This window comes from Pongo pygmaeus, chromosome 7 (assembly GCF_028885625.2).
Source record: "Pongo pygmaeus isolate AG05252 chromosome 7, NHGRI_mPonPyg2-v2.0_pri, whole genome shotgun sequence".
Lineage (NCBI taxonomy): Eukaryota > Metazoa > Chordata > Mammalia > Primates > Hominidae > Pongo > Pongo pygmaeus.
The window spans coordinates 65,631,592-65,646,474 of NC_072380.2; the positions used below are offsets into that span (position 1 = coordinate 65,631,592).

The 14,883-nt window shown below is 42.3% G+C and overlaps 1 protein-coding gene, 1 long non-coding RNA gene and 1 other non-coding gene across 5 annotated transcripts in view; all 3 read left to right on the top strand.

Annotated features, from left to right (window-relative positions):
* The window catches only part of RGS20 (regulator of G protein signaling 20), a 112,298-nt gene that overhangs the window by 50,067 nt on the left and 47,348 nt on the right, over positions 1-14,883 (top strand). The gene's annotated exons all lie outside the window — the stretch shown is intronic.
* LOC134740009 (uncharacterized) lies at positions 1,592-11,214 on the top strand. Its single transcript, XR_010127202.1, has 2 exons — positions 1,592-1,879; positions 10,896-11,214. It is a non-coding gene; the product is annotated as an uncharacterized LOC134740009 (long non-coding RNA).
* LOC129043244 (U6 spliceosomal RNA) lies at positions 12,120-12,225 on the top strand. The gene has a single exon (XR_008504350.1). It is a non-coding gene; the product is annotated as a U6 spliceosomal RNA (small nuclear RNA).

A 14,883-nucleotide genomic window follows, 5' to 3' on the forward strand; every position in this document is an offset into this window, starting at 1 on the left:
GCTGCTCTTTCGTGTGGGAATGTGCATGCCGTTCCCTGTCTATGCGTAGTTGCAATATTTGCACTGGCTCATTACACTGACCAATAGGTTATGGATACTGCTGTGAAAATGAAGAAAAGGTAAGTTTTTAAATGTAAAAACAAAATGATTCGTTCTTTTTTTTTTGGAGACGGAGTCTCGGTCTGTCACCCAGGCTAGAGTACAGTGGCACGATCTCGGCTCACAGCAACCTCTGCCTCCCGGATTCAAGTAATTCTCCTGCCTCAGCTTCCCGAGTAGCTGGGATTACAGGCACTCGCCACCATGCTGGGTTAATTTCTGTATTTTTAGTAGAGACAGGATTTCACCATGTTGGCCAGGCTGGGCTCGAACTTCTGACCTCAGGTGATCTGCCCACCTCGGCCTCCCAAAGTGCTGGGATCACAGGTGTGAGCCACCCGCGCCCAGCCCAAAATGATTGATTCTTATATTTTTGACAGAGAGATTAGATAGATCAGTTCATACTCTGGCAGTTAATTTTATTTCCTCTAAATAAAAATGGACAGGTTAATTTATTAAGGAGCTGTGTTATCAATATGGTACGTGTGTGTGCTTGTATAGATAGATGTATATGTACATACGTAACTATACATTTTGCTGGACACATAATATTTTAGGTGCCTACTGTATGCTAGACACTGTTCTACCGTCATTAAAAAAGCACTGCCCTGTTTTACTGTTGATTAAAAACAAAATTCTGGAAATGGTGAACAAACAATGAGGCTTACAACATTTGTTACAGGATAAGAAATCTCAATTTAGAAAAATGTTGTCAACTTTGACTAACCTGGAATGCTCGTTACACAGTCCCGAAATTAATTTTGATCCTAATCTGGCTATATCTGCACCCCAGCCAGCCACCTTCCACAGCAGTTAGGTCCCTGACAGGAGACAGCACCCAAGAAGCCACAAAGAGCAAACTGGTTTCTGCCCAGCATCTCTGCCAGCTCTGCAGCCTTGGTGATGTCACTTACACAGCTCAGCACTCTCCATGCTTCTTCCCAGCCTGAGCCAAGCAGCATCTGGGAACTTGTTCTTCTGTCCCTTGGCCTTGCCTACCCCACCTTCCACAATGAAAGGTATTTCCCAAGAAAAGGGCACTCACCCTAAAGCCAGGTCCCTCCCTACCAAGTCTCAGCACTAGATGCTGCTTCAGAAGGAGAAGCAGAGCAGAAAGACCACAGAGGGAAGAAGGGTATTTGTGGTGTTCTTACAGCTCCTACCAGAATTTTACCTTTTATCCAAGGTGAGAATGGAGGCAGAGTGAGTGGCCAGGAGACCTCCACCATTATCCAGACCTGAGATGTTAGCTAGGGCCATATCACGTGGAGAAGAACAGGGCAGATGTGAGAGGCATACTGGGAGACAGATCGCCTTTGCCTTTGCCAGGGGTTAGAATTGGGAGGAGTTGAGGATGATAAGTTTTCTTGAACAACTGGAGAGATAGTAACACTGCTTACCAAGAGAGAAAAAACAAGAAGGGGTAGCTTTGTCTGGGGAGATAATAACTTTGCTTTTTTTTTTTTTTTTTTTTACCAAGTCTCACTCTGTCACCCAGGCTGGAGTGTAATGGTGTGATCTCTGCTCACTGCAACCTCCGCATCCCAGGTTCAAGTCATTCTCCTGCCTCACCCTCCCAAGTAGCTGGGATTACAGGTGCCTGCCACCACACTCGGCTAATTTTTAGTAGAGATGGGATTTCGCCACGTTGGCCAGGCTGGTCTCGAACTCCTGACCTCAAGTGATCCTTCTGCCTTGGCCTCCCAAAGTGCTAGGATTACAGGCGTGAGCCACCACGCCTGGCCACAACTTTGATTTTCGACATTAATTTTTCTATGATGTAAGTAATTTGCCTTTTTTTTTCTATAATTTGCAATAACTAGGCAGAAATTCTCATTAGGGAGCCTGCTGCTTGCTGGGAAACAGTAAATAGCTGGCCATTCTCATGCAGACCGTTAATGATGGCCTCATACATTCCTCAGCCATTTGAAAAGTCCCTAAAGCAGCCCCACAGACAAAGATTTTCCCAAGTGTTTAATACTTTCAGAGGTGCCCTGGGCCAAGTTATCACTGGGAATGCACCCCAGCTGCAATTTTCTTGAGAATGCCACTATTTCCTGGGATAAGCAAAGCTCTTAATAAAGATTTCAATCAGTACTTACAAAATGCTCCTTCGTTGTTGGCTGACATTAGGAAAGAACAAATAAAAACATACATAATTTATTTATTTCCTTCAGATCATACTTTCTTTCTAATACTTCCCAAAAGGCCGTTGTAAAAGTTGAGTTATATAGGATGTTCATTTAGTAATGGCAGAAGAGAAGAGAAAGACACTCTTATTATAGTCTTAAAGCCTTCACTGGCTTAAAACCTCCTGGGGCTTACACATTTGGCAACGGCTATATAAACAAAAGTGTAAAGATTTCCATGATAAGTCACTGAAAAACAGATGGTAAGATGCTTAAGTGGTTTTTTAAAAGATGAGGACATCTGTAAGCATCCATCTGGAAGTAATTATAATTCAAAAGTCTTTTGTTACTATTAAGCTTCCAGTTGACTTCCCCTACTAGAAAACAATGGACCAGCTTTTTCTTAAAATAGTCAGACAATAAAACCCAAATAGTCAGACAATAAAACCAAAAGACAGAAATTTTTGAAAACCCATAGATTTGCCCGGAAGCAAAGTTTAGAATTTCCACAAAAATCCACCAGCTACTAAACTGTTGGCTTTCTGTATCAAACATAGTGGAAGATAGAGCTTTGATTTGATTTTTTGGTCTGTTTGTGCTGAAGTCAGTGCAAGTAATTCTAGCTCTTCATTAATATTTCATGAGCCACAGTGAGATGGACTTTTGTCTGGTGATGACTATACTGCAGGATAATGGGCCAGCGTCCTCTCAAACTTAGAATCGCCTCATCTCAGCATCCTACTAAACAGAACATCACTGTTGACCAGCATTCAGCTTACGTCTCGGCTGCTAATAGTAACAGGGCCTGTTTGTGACTTCAGCAGCATCTGGTGACCCGGTGTTACTCTTGCAGTACGTGACTCAGAGAAAGCCACATTCCCCTGTTGCTATTTTCAGGTAGGCAGCTAAACCCAGGGAGAGTTTAGCATGGATTCAGCAGGTCTGTTTTTCTAACCTCATTGTGTAAATTCTTGAATGAGAGTCTAGCGAGCAGCCAAAAAAAGACTTCCTGTGAACTCATCCTCTTCGAAGCCAAACATCTTCAGAAACTGTTTCCTTCAGGTTCTGGAAGCCTAGAGCCATTCACATGAGATTTGTCCCTCTCTCCAACACACTTTATGCCTCCTGTCCCCAGCCAAATGGCTTTTCCATCCTTTTCCTCCTCCCATTCATTCGACTTCCAGTTCTGTCTGAAGTCAGAGGCATGCATGGGGCTGAGAGGGGCCTGGGTCACAGGGTCCCCCTCCTCCACCCACAAGTGAACATCCAACTTTAAGACCAAGTATTTAAGACCAGAGGACCCTACAAAAAACTCAACTCAGGCCAGGCGCAGTGGTTCATGCCTGTAATCCCAGCACTTTGGGAGGCCGAGGCGGGCGGATCACCACCTTGTCCCTACTAAAAATACAAAAAATTAGCCGAGCATGGTGGCACGTGCCTATAGTCCTAGCTATTCGGGAGGCTAAAGCAGGAGAATCACTTGAACCCGGGAGGTGGAGGTTGCAGTGAGCTGAGACGGCACCACTGCACTCCAGCCTGGGTGACAGAGCAAGACTCCATCTCAAAAAAAGTAAAAAAAACAACTCACTCAACCCTCTGCTACTTTGCTATCGAGTGGCCCCCTAAGTGTGCTGGCAAATGTGGTATCTGCGGAAAATCATCCTCCATCCAAGGCAAAATAGTATTAGAGAAAGATTTCCCAGTCAGGGGAAACCTAGAAGGCACGACGACCTAGAGGAGGGTAAAATTAGGAGTAAATTGAAACACATTGTGTTAAATACTCAGAAACATTACTGCAGAGAACAAGGAAATGAGAGTGTCTCTTGAGGCTGCAGTACAGGAGGATATTCCTGGAATATCGCAGTGCTTTTCATGCACCTGGGAACCCCAGTCAGTGGGAGCTCAGAAAACAGTGAAATTGAAATGAATGAGGCTCATGAGGAAAGGAGCTTTGTTCTTAATGTGGAACAGCAACAAAGACCCAATCATTTGAACAGGCTCAAAAAAGTACTGGGAGAGATATGTATAGGGCACAACTGAGGGACTAAGGTAAAATCATAGCATCCCAGTGCAATGCAAGGGGAAAGCTTACAGCTGAGAGTTAGGAGGGAGACTCCCTTGTTTGTGTCCATCTGCTATAGTTGGTATATTGGGGATTACCAAAGCTGTAAAATCCCCAGACGTAGCTCTCTGGCTTCACGTTCCACCCCATTTTAATGTCATTAGTCATTTCTTCAATGTGAAAGCAGAAAGAAATGTCCCATCAATTAACTCTGTAGCATATTGTAACAAAAATCTGGGAGGAGCAATGGAGCTAAGTGGCAGGGTGGCTTGGTATCGGAGCTGCCTTTACACTGGTCCCATTCTTCCTTATCTCAGATGACGAAGCATGCAGATTCCTCCTGCTTGTGAACCACATTTTTTTCTGAAGCATTTGATGTTTTCTATGTCTTGTTAGCCTTCCTGTATCTATTAAGATTTAAAGAATCTTGGCTGGGCGTGGTGGCTCACGCCTGTAATCCCAGCACTTTGAGAGGCCGAGGTGGGCAGATCACGAGATCAGGAGTTCAAGACCAGCCTGGCCAACATGGTGAAATCCATCTCTACTGAAAATATAAACATTAGCTTGGCACGGTGGCGCGAGCCTGTATTCCCAGCTACTCAGGAGGCTGAGGCAGGAGAATTGCTTGAACCCGGGAGGCTGAGGTTGCAGTGAGCCGAGATTGCCCCATTGCACTCTAGCCCTGGGTGACAGGGCAAGACTCCATCTCAGAAAGAAAAAAAAAAAAAAAAAGATTTAAAGAACCTTTCCAAAATATTTAAAGAGTAAGAGAGACGCCCTTGGGGATGAGGAGTGGCGGGGCAGGTAACAATTCTCCTGGGAGGCCAGAGGCCAGGCTAACAGGCTCCTGCATCTCACGGCTTCTTAGGATCCCAGAAAATGAATGGCAAGCTTACACTTTGCATTTTAGAGGGGTAGGAAATGAGGGGCCAAAAGATTTAACCAGGATACAGATTAAGTTTAAAGGTCATTACCGGGTACCGTGTCTAAGGGTGAGGTTTGGGATTCCTGCCTTTGTGTCATTGTGCAGCCATCAGAGGTAGGAGGTATTGTCACCCTGACCCTGAAATACTCACAATGCCAGCCCAGAAAAAAATCCATCTAGAAGTGCATTCTGCAGGGTAGAGTCTCGGGTTCAATGAAGTTATGAGGCGGGTGATGAAAGGTCAAAGCTGCCTGACCCATTCATGATGCTTGACAAAGAGCGCTCAATCTGAAGATCATTGACACTGAAACTATTGAAAACGGCATATGCATATGGAACAAAAAGATGGAAAACGTTGGGAGATGGGATAATGGGTGATTAACTCTTAGAAATGTTCTTTATAGAACATTGAAAGCAAACAATAAAGGCAGGCACATGCAGACAAGGCAGCTATGGAAAGGAAGTCATGAAAGTTAGAAGCAATAGTTGGAATAAAGCAATAGATAAAGGAGATACAGAAAAGTAAAACACTGGACTTGCCGAGCTACTAAAACTTATGAAGACTGCTGCTGGGAGCGGCGATTCATGCCTATAATCCTAGCACTTTGGGAGCCCAAGTTCAGTTGATTACTTGAGCCCAGGAGTTTGAGACCAGCCTGGGCCACATGGTGAAACCCTGCCTCTATTAATAATACAAAAATTAGCCAGGCGTGGTGGCAGGTGCCTGTAATCCCAGCTACTCGGGAGGCTGAGGCAGGAGAATCTCTTGAACCTGGGAGGCAGAGGTTGCAGTGAGCCGAGATCACGCCACTGCACTCCGGCCTGGGCAACAAGAGTGAAACTCCATCTCAAAAAAAAAAAAAATCAGCTGGGTGCAGTGGCTCGCAATTGTGGTCCCAGCTACTCAGGAGGCTGAGGTGGGAGGATCACCTGAGGCCCAGGAGGCGGAGGTAGCAGTGAGCTATAATTGCACCACCACACTCCAGCCTGGGTGACAGAGTGAGACCCTGTCTCAAGATAAATAAATAAATAAATAAACAAATAAATAAACTATAATATCAACACAGAAAGTTATAAAGCAGCATTCAAAATCATATATATACCCTTGTAATCATGTGAATAATTTTTGTGAACAAAGGGAAGGAAATGCAAAATAAAATTTAAAATATTGGCATGATGGATTTATGGCATGTTATTCTTTTTAAAAATATACTTGGTAACAGTTGTTGAGCATTTAATAATTCCAGGCACTATGTGAGGATTTTACATGAATTATCATATTTATTCCTCCCAGCAACCCCATGAGCCAGATACTTTTTCCTGATTTGACACAGAGAAGTTGGGGTGACCTGCCTGTGGTCATACAGGTAGTGGTGGTACTGGGTCCATTTGATTCTGAGTACTCTATTATCCATCATGGTGTATATATATATATATATATATATATATATATACTTTTTTTTTTTTTTGAGACAGGGTCTTGCTCTGTCACCCAGGCTGGAGTGCAGTGGTGTTATCTCGATTCACTGTAGCCTCTGCCTTCCAGGCTCCAGCAATCCTCCAGCCTCGGCCTCCCAAATAGCTGGGACTACAGGCCTGCACCACCATATCTGGCTAATTTGTTGTTGTTGTTGTTGAGACAGGGTCTCCCTATATTGCCCAGGCTGGTCTCAAACTCCTAGGCTGAAGTGATCCACCCATGGCCTTTGTCTCCCAAAGTGCTGGGATTACAGCTGTGGGCCACCACACCCAGCCCATTATGCTATTTTTTTAAAAGGCTGTTATTATAATAGTGTACAGGTAGATATTTAAATGCATGCGTATATTAAAAATTTGGAGATATATTAATGTTCCTATGGCAGAATGATATCATAGTCCTCATACTTGATATTGGAGGTTTCTTGCTTCTGGTGGAGAAGTAACATTATAGAAAGTAGCAATACAGCGGGAAGGAATTGTTATGTGAATAATGATGAACCATTTCTGAGAATGGATTAAATGTGTGTGATATACTTGTCTTTGACAACTTTTGACTGATGTGGAAGGACAGAGGTGATGGAAACTCTAACGAGGAAGGAAAATGTCTGCTGGGTGTGTATTCTCTCTTTCCTTCTAGAGTCCTTTGTATCTAGAGTGTCTGAGACTGGGGAAATGAAGGTGACCAGTAGACAGTTGAAGAGAGCAAGGACAAATGCCTTCCTGGGCTGGGTTCATACATTTTATTAAATTCTCTGTTACGTTATCAAACAGAAAGGGTAAAGATGCACTGAGTCATGAGGTGAAACACAGAGGGATACATTATTAGTTCTCTAATCATTCATCACATATGTATTAAACACCTTTACATAAAACAGAATCAATCAAAGCACTATTAGGAACATGAAGAAAGCCATGTAGCCAGCAAAAGTACAGATGCCCTGGTACCAGCAAGAGCACAAAGCTGGTATTTGAGGGGCTCTTGCTTCAGGCTATGGGCCAAAAAAAATTACCAAGACCCTCCACCAAAGAAGAGGTACACATAGCAGATAATATATGAAAAGATGCTCAACATTATCAGTCAAGAGGGAAATGCAAATTAAACCCACCATGAGCTGCCACTTACGCCTATTAAAATCGCCAGGAAAAAAAAATCTGACAATGTCAACTACTGACAAGGATGTGGAACAATTGAAACTCTCATTCATTGCTGGTGGGAACAGAAAAAAGATACAGCTCCTTTGAAAGACAAGTTGGCATGTTCTTAGAAAGCAAATAAACATGCACTTACTATGTGACCCAGTGAGTATTTACCCAAGAAAAATGAAAACATACACCCACACAAAAATCTCTGCACAAATGTTTATAGAAGCTTCATTCATAAGCACCCAAAACAGGAAATAACACAAATGTCCATCAGTAGGTGCCTGGATAGACAGTTATAACCATATAATTGAGTACTACTCAGCAATAAACAAGAATGAACTACTGATACACACGACCAGGTGAATCTCAAAAGCATTACGCTAAGTGAAAGAAGCCCAGACTCCAAACAATGCATACCATATGATTTAATTTGTATGATATTTTGGAAAAGGAAAAACTATCATATCAATCTACAAAGTAATAGTATACCTAAACATGTTAAAATCATACAGGCCACATTTTCTGATCAAAATGTAAAGAAACATACAAACTAGTCAGGCTTGTCAAGAAATTAAAAATAAACTTGAAAAAGGCTGTGGATAAAAAATCTGAGCTGCAATTAGATCTGAGGTATTTGGAGGTGAACTATTAGATCTGAGCTATTTGTAAATAAAAATAGTGCTATCTAGCAGAACTCAGTGGATATGATCAAAGCAGTAACTGGATAAAAATTTATACTTTTAAACCCACTTATTAAAAACCAGCAGTGAGTGACTGAAAGTAAATGAACTAAAACTTTAGTGTGAGAGGCCAGGAGAAAACTAAGTCATTTTTTAAAAAGTAGATGAAGAATAATGAAAATAAAAGTAGAAATTAATGAAATTTACAGTTAACAGAAAGCAAAATTGATCCATAAAACCTAAAGCCAATTCTTTGGAAACAGAACTACAGACTAACCTTTGGCAAATCTGATTCAGATAAGAGGATAGAAAAGCCCAAACCATCAGAAATGAGTTATGGTGCATAACCGGATCAAGACTTTTTTACACAAAAACCAAATAACATGTACAAGTTTAATGCCAATGTATTTGAAAATCTTAGGTAAGATAGAAACTTTTCTGAAAAAATATAAATTTAAAATATTGAGTCATATGGTAGTAGAAGATCCTAAACTACATAGAAAAAATCGAAAAGGTGTTATGAGATTTGTCCCTAAGAAAGGCATCAGGCCCTAGCCAGGCACGGTGGCTCATTGCCTGTAATCCCAGCACTTTGGGAGCCTGAGGTGGTTCGAGACCAGCCTGGCCAACATAACATGATGAAACCCCATTGCTACTAAAAATACAAAAAAATTAGCTGGGCATGGTGGTGTGTGCCTGTAATCCCAGCTACTCGGGAGACTGAGGCAGGAGAATCGCTTGAACCCGGGAGGTGGAAGTCGCAATTAGCCGAGATCGGGCCACTGCACTCCAGCTTGGGTGATGGAGTGAGACTCTGTCTCAAAAAATACATAAAAATAAAAAGATGGAACATTTCCAGCTTTGTTTTAAAAGGCAGAAAAATAAGAATATTTAAACTGGACAAGGATGGCCAAAAAAAGGAAAATTCATGAAGGGAGATCCTATTCATATTAGGAACATAAATCACAAGACTGCAAATTCCTACGCATAGGAATAACCACATAGCAAACATTTCTTGAGTGCTATGTCTTGCAAGCATATTTGAAGTGCTTCACCAGTATCGCCTCATTTAATCTTCACCTCCAGGATACTCAGTATCCCAGTTCTATTGATGAAGGAACCAAGACTCAGAGATGGAATAACTTCTCTAAGCTCATACAGCTAATCAACAATGGAGTTGAGATTTAAGCCAATTTCCCCCAGTCCTCACCATGGATACAGTTAATCTTGATTTTTTTTTTTTTTTTTTGCCAATTTTGTAGGTAAAAATATTTTAAAAAAAGATACCTGGTTTTAATTCGCATCTCTTTGTTTTGCATGACTTCCTGCCACATAAATTTTAGTATTTATTCTCGAATCACATTTAACTTTGATTTTGCATCTTTATTATCTATGAAATCTTTCATTAGTTACATTCTCTCAAATGAATTCATCCCACTGGCTTCCAGCTACTGTTCATCTGTCTATTCTGACTTCATTGAGAATACCCATATTTTTCTAAATTTACTTTTGATAAAACTGAACATTTTTTCATAGGTGATTTTATTTGTGTATATATATATATGTAGTGTGCATGTGTATGTTTGTATATGTGATTTCTTCATCCATTATTTTTTAACTTATTAGTGAGTAAAATGTTTTAAAAGAAAAACTTATCCTTATCAACTATTAGGTTACCCTGAAGTATGATTTTTATACGAAAAGTAGGATAAAAACTTGATTCCTTCCCCTTATTTATCAGTTTTCAAAATTGTTCCCTATCACTGTCTAAAAGTAGTCAGTGAGTTTTTTTAATATCATTATGAATTCATAGTTTTACACATATTTTATGTGTTTCAGTGCACTGCAATTGATTTTTTTTTCTGAGGCGGAGTCTTGCTCTGTTGCCCAGGCTGGAGTGCAGTGATGCAAACTCAGCTCACTGCAAACTTCAACTCCTGGGTTCAAGCAATTCTCCTGCCTCAGCCTCCCAAGTAGCTGGGATTACAGGCACCTGCCACCACGCCTGGCTAATTTTTGTATTTTTGGTAGAGATGGGGTTTCTCCATGTTGGTCAGGCTAGTATCAAACTCCTGACCTCAGGTGATCCATCCGCCTCTGGATCCCAAAGTGCTGGGATTACAGACATGAGCCACCATGCCCAGCCTAAAAATAATATTAATAAATTATCACACTGGTTAGTCAACTCAGCTGCAGATTAAAGTGTCCAGTCATCTAATGCACTTGACAGTTCTGGAGAGAAGCATTAAAGTGGCTTCACAGGAGATCCTATTCCTCACTCCACATTAGACATTGTTATGGGTTGAATTGTGTCCCCCCAGAATATATGTTGAAGTTCTAACCATGATACCTGTGAATATCACCTTATTTGGAAACAGGGTATTTGCATGCACCACCACATCTGGCTAACCAAGTGAAGATGAGGCCAAACTGGATGAAGTTGGGCCTGAAATCCAACGACTGGTGACCTTATAAGGAGGGAGAGCTTCAAAGACCCAGGCAGTCATAGAGGGAAGAAGGGCAAGTGGCAAAGAAGACAGAGATTGGGTTTCTGTTGCCACCAAGGCTGCCAGAAGAGGCAAGGAAGAATCCTCCCCTGGAGCCTTCAGAGGCGGGTGCCTGGCCCTGCTGACGGTTTGGTTTTGGACTTTTAGCCTCTAGAACTGTGCAAGAATAAATTTCTGTTGTTTTAAGCCATCCGGTTTGTGGTAATTTGTTACAGCAGCTCTAGGAAACTAATCCAGATGTTAAAGTTTATTCTTACATAGAAATTGAGGTTTTTAATAAAAGGTGTGTGGACGTGGCTACTTCGATCACTTACTGGGCTCTGGCACCATGACTTCTGGCCTTGGCTATATTTTCCTTTTTCTTTCTCTTTTTTTCCTCTTCCTTCTTTTCTTTTCTCTTTTTTCCAATCTCTTTTTTTTTTTTTTGAAACAGGGTCCCGCTCTGTCACCCAGGCTGGAGTGCAGTGGCACCGTCATGGCTCACTGCAGCCTCAAACTCCTGGGCTCAAGTGATCCTCCTGCCTCAGCCTACTGAGTAACTAGTACTATAGACATGCATCACCATAGCTCGCTAATTTTTAAATATTTGTAGAGATTGGGGTCTTGCAATATTGCCTGGGCTGGTCTTGAACTCCTGGCCTCAAGTGATCCTCCCACCTTGGCCTCCCAAGGAGCTGGTATTACAGGCCCTTCTTAGTTCTTTGATGCCGATCCAATTTTAGGTTCTTAGCCTTGGTACTTTGGGTCCACTGTGGATTCCCCTATTTTCTCCTTCTTTCTCTTCCTATTTTTGATCTTATCCCTTACAGATCTCCCTTCATGTCCCTGCCCCCAGACTGTAATTTGTGATATTTGCTGTCACCTCTTATCCATTCTTGTGCACTAGATAATCTTAGTTTCTTTATGTAGTTCACTAATTTAACAAGCCGGACTGAACTGAGTGTAAACAGGCAGTGAATTTCTTGTCCTATCACCACGTTCAAACAGTATCGGTTTTCCCCTCCTCTCCCCTCAACTCTATCATGCAGATTTTATAGCTTTTCAGGTCAATGTCAGTATTAGAACAGTCTCATTTTCAGGTGTTAAAAAAGTTCAGTGCTCGCTTCAGCAGCACATATACTAAAATTGGAACAATACAGAGAAATTAGCATGGCCCCTGCGCAAGGATGACATGCAAATTCATGAAGCATTCCATAAAAAGAAAAAAAAAGAAAAAAAAATTTTTTTTACTGTTTAGTCCCGGCCAGGTGCGGTGGCTCGTGCCTGTAATCCCAGCACTTCTGGGAGGCCAAGGCGGTGGATCACCTGAGGTCAGGAGTTTGAGGCCAGCCTGGCCAACATGGTGAAACTCTGTCTCTACTAAAACTACAAAAATTAGCTGGGTGTGGTGATGCACGCCTGTAATCCCAGCTACTCGGGAGGCTGAGGCAGGAGAATCACTTGAACCTGGGAGACGGAGGTTGCAGTGAGCCGAGATCGCGCCACTGCACTTCCAGCCTGGGCAACGGAGCGTGACTCTGTCTCAAAAAAAAAAAAAAAGTTCAGTCTCCTTGAAATCAAACTTTAGTGCCCTCCATTTCAGTTTCCCCTCACCCAGCTTTGGCCTCTCCAGAGGTTGGGCAGACCAACAGTGGCAGGGGAGAGGAGGATAGCCCTTCCAGTTCCTCTCTGCTTTCTCTCCTTTCCTAGCTCTGCTGCCTTGGATGCAGCACTGCTAAAGACAGAGGTGGTATTGGTCAATGGGAGTTCAGACCAGTCTTTCTTCTACGAGGATCTCCCCACTCCTGCCTGACCTCTTTGGCTTTGGTCCCAGTCATACAGCTCTGGGGTTCTCCTCCCCAGTCCAACAGTTTTGCACAGGATCTTTCAAGAAGATTCAAGCTTGGCCACCTTCCATGTCTCCCATGGAAAAACTCACCCATCCATGCAGCTGGGTTGCTTCCCTTTTTCCTAGACCTGGCTGTTCCAACCAGCCCCTCCCATTCAGTCTCAGGCAGTCTGGAGGGAAGCTGCAGTCTCTGTACCTCTCATGCTTTGCCAGGTTCTCCCCAAGAGTCTTCTGCATCATCTGAGGACAAGGACTGGGCTGGTGCCTGAGTTTCTTTCTTTTTTAAAAATGTGTTTAGAATTGGAGTCTCCCTATGTTGCCCAGGCTGGTCTCAAACTCCTGGCCTCAATCAAGCCTCTCAAGTAGGTGTGGTTATAGGCAAGAACCACCCCACCTGACATATTTACTGACATATTTTACCATATTTTATCGAATTCTAGATTCACTATTGTTTCTTGTATTCCATACTTCCCCTTGGGGTCTACTTTTCTTGGTAAAATATGCTTTAATAATTTTCTTTGCAAGAGTCTGTTAGAGATCAGCAAATATTCATCTGAGGACTATGGTTCAAGTCATCTCTTCTGGCATGATCCCCCAGGATGTCTTCTGTCTCCAACAGATGGTGGCAGAGAAAGGAGCAGACATGCTACTGGGCTGTCTCTACTACAAATTTCCTTCTGTGAAATCTCTTTATCTCTAAAATATTCTCAAGATTAGCAGTATGTGACTTCCATTAATTCTCCTACTAAGTTTTACATAGAAGTGTCAGAAGCTCTCTCTAGAATATGTGGGCACACATCACTCACGGTCCTTGCCTTTGGAGACTCAGAGACTTTGGAAACCCTGATATGACAGGAAACATTCCATTTAGTGTCCTGTTATAGTAACCCTCCTTGGCTACATAATGTTCATCTAACTTTTCTAATCACTTTCAAAAGAGTCCTACATTCAAACAAGTACTTAAGTACACAAGTACTCAAGACCCATTTTTTTTTCTTTGAGACAGGGTCTCACTCTGTTGCCCAAGCTAACTGCGGTAGTATGACCACAGCTCACTGCAGTCTCCACCTCCTGGGCTCAAGGGATCCTCCCACCTCAACCTCCTAAGGAGCTGGGACTACAGGCATGTACCACAAAGTCTGGCTAATTTTTTATTTTTCGTAGAGAGAAGGTTTCACTGTGTTGCCCAGGGTGGTCTTGAACTCGTGACCTCAAGTGATCCGTCTGCCTCAGCCTCCCAAAGTGCTAGGATTACAGGCATGAGCCACTGAGCCCAGCCTAAGACCCATTTTTGCAGACAGTACTTAATTAAATTTACTGACATATTTTATCAAATTCTAGATTTACTATTGTTTCTTGAATTCCATACTTCCCCTTGGGATCTACTTTTCTTGGTAAAATATGCTTTAATAATTTTTTTGCAACGGTCTGGAGAGATAAGCTCTCTGAGTCTTATCTCAGAGAAAGATATCTGTTTTCTTCTGGGATCTGTTGTTGTTGAAGAGAAGTATGGTTGTTGGCCTAATTATCATTCTTTCGTAGGAAACTTTTTTCTCTGGTAGCTTCTTAAGTTATCTGTCAATTCCTGATGTTTTAAAGTTTACCATGGTATTTCTAGTAGTGGATTTTTGTTTATTTGTCCTGCTTTGTAAAGAGAGAGACTTTCTGAGTGTCTAGTCAATTTATGTTGCTATAACAGAATTCCACAGGCCGGGTGGCTCAAACGACCAAATTTGTTTCTCACAGTTCTGGAGGCTGGGAAGTCCAAGATCAAGGCACTGGCAGATAGGTGTCTGGTGAGGGCTGCTTCCTGGTTGCCAGAAACCAGGAACTGTCTTCTCACCGCACCCTCACAGGGTGGATAAAGAGGGAGAGAGCTCTGTGAAGCCTCTTTCATAAGGACACGAATCCCTTTTATAAAGGCCCCATTCTCATGACCTAATCACTCCCTATGGCCCCACTTCCAAATATCATCACCTTGGGGCTTCAATTAATGAATTTTGTGGTAGACATAAACATTCAGTCTATAGC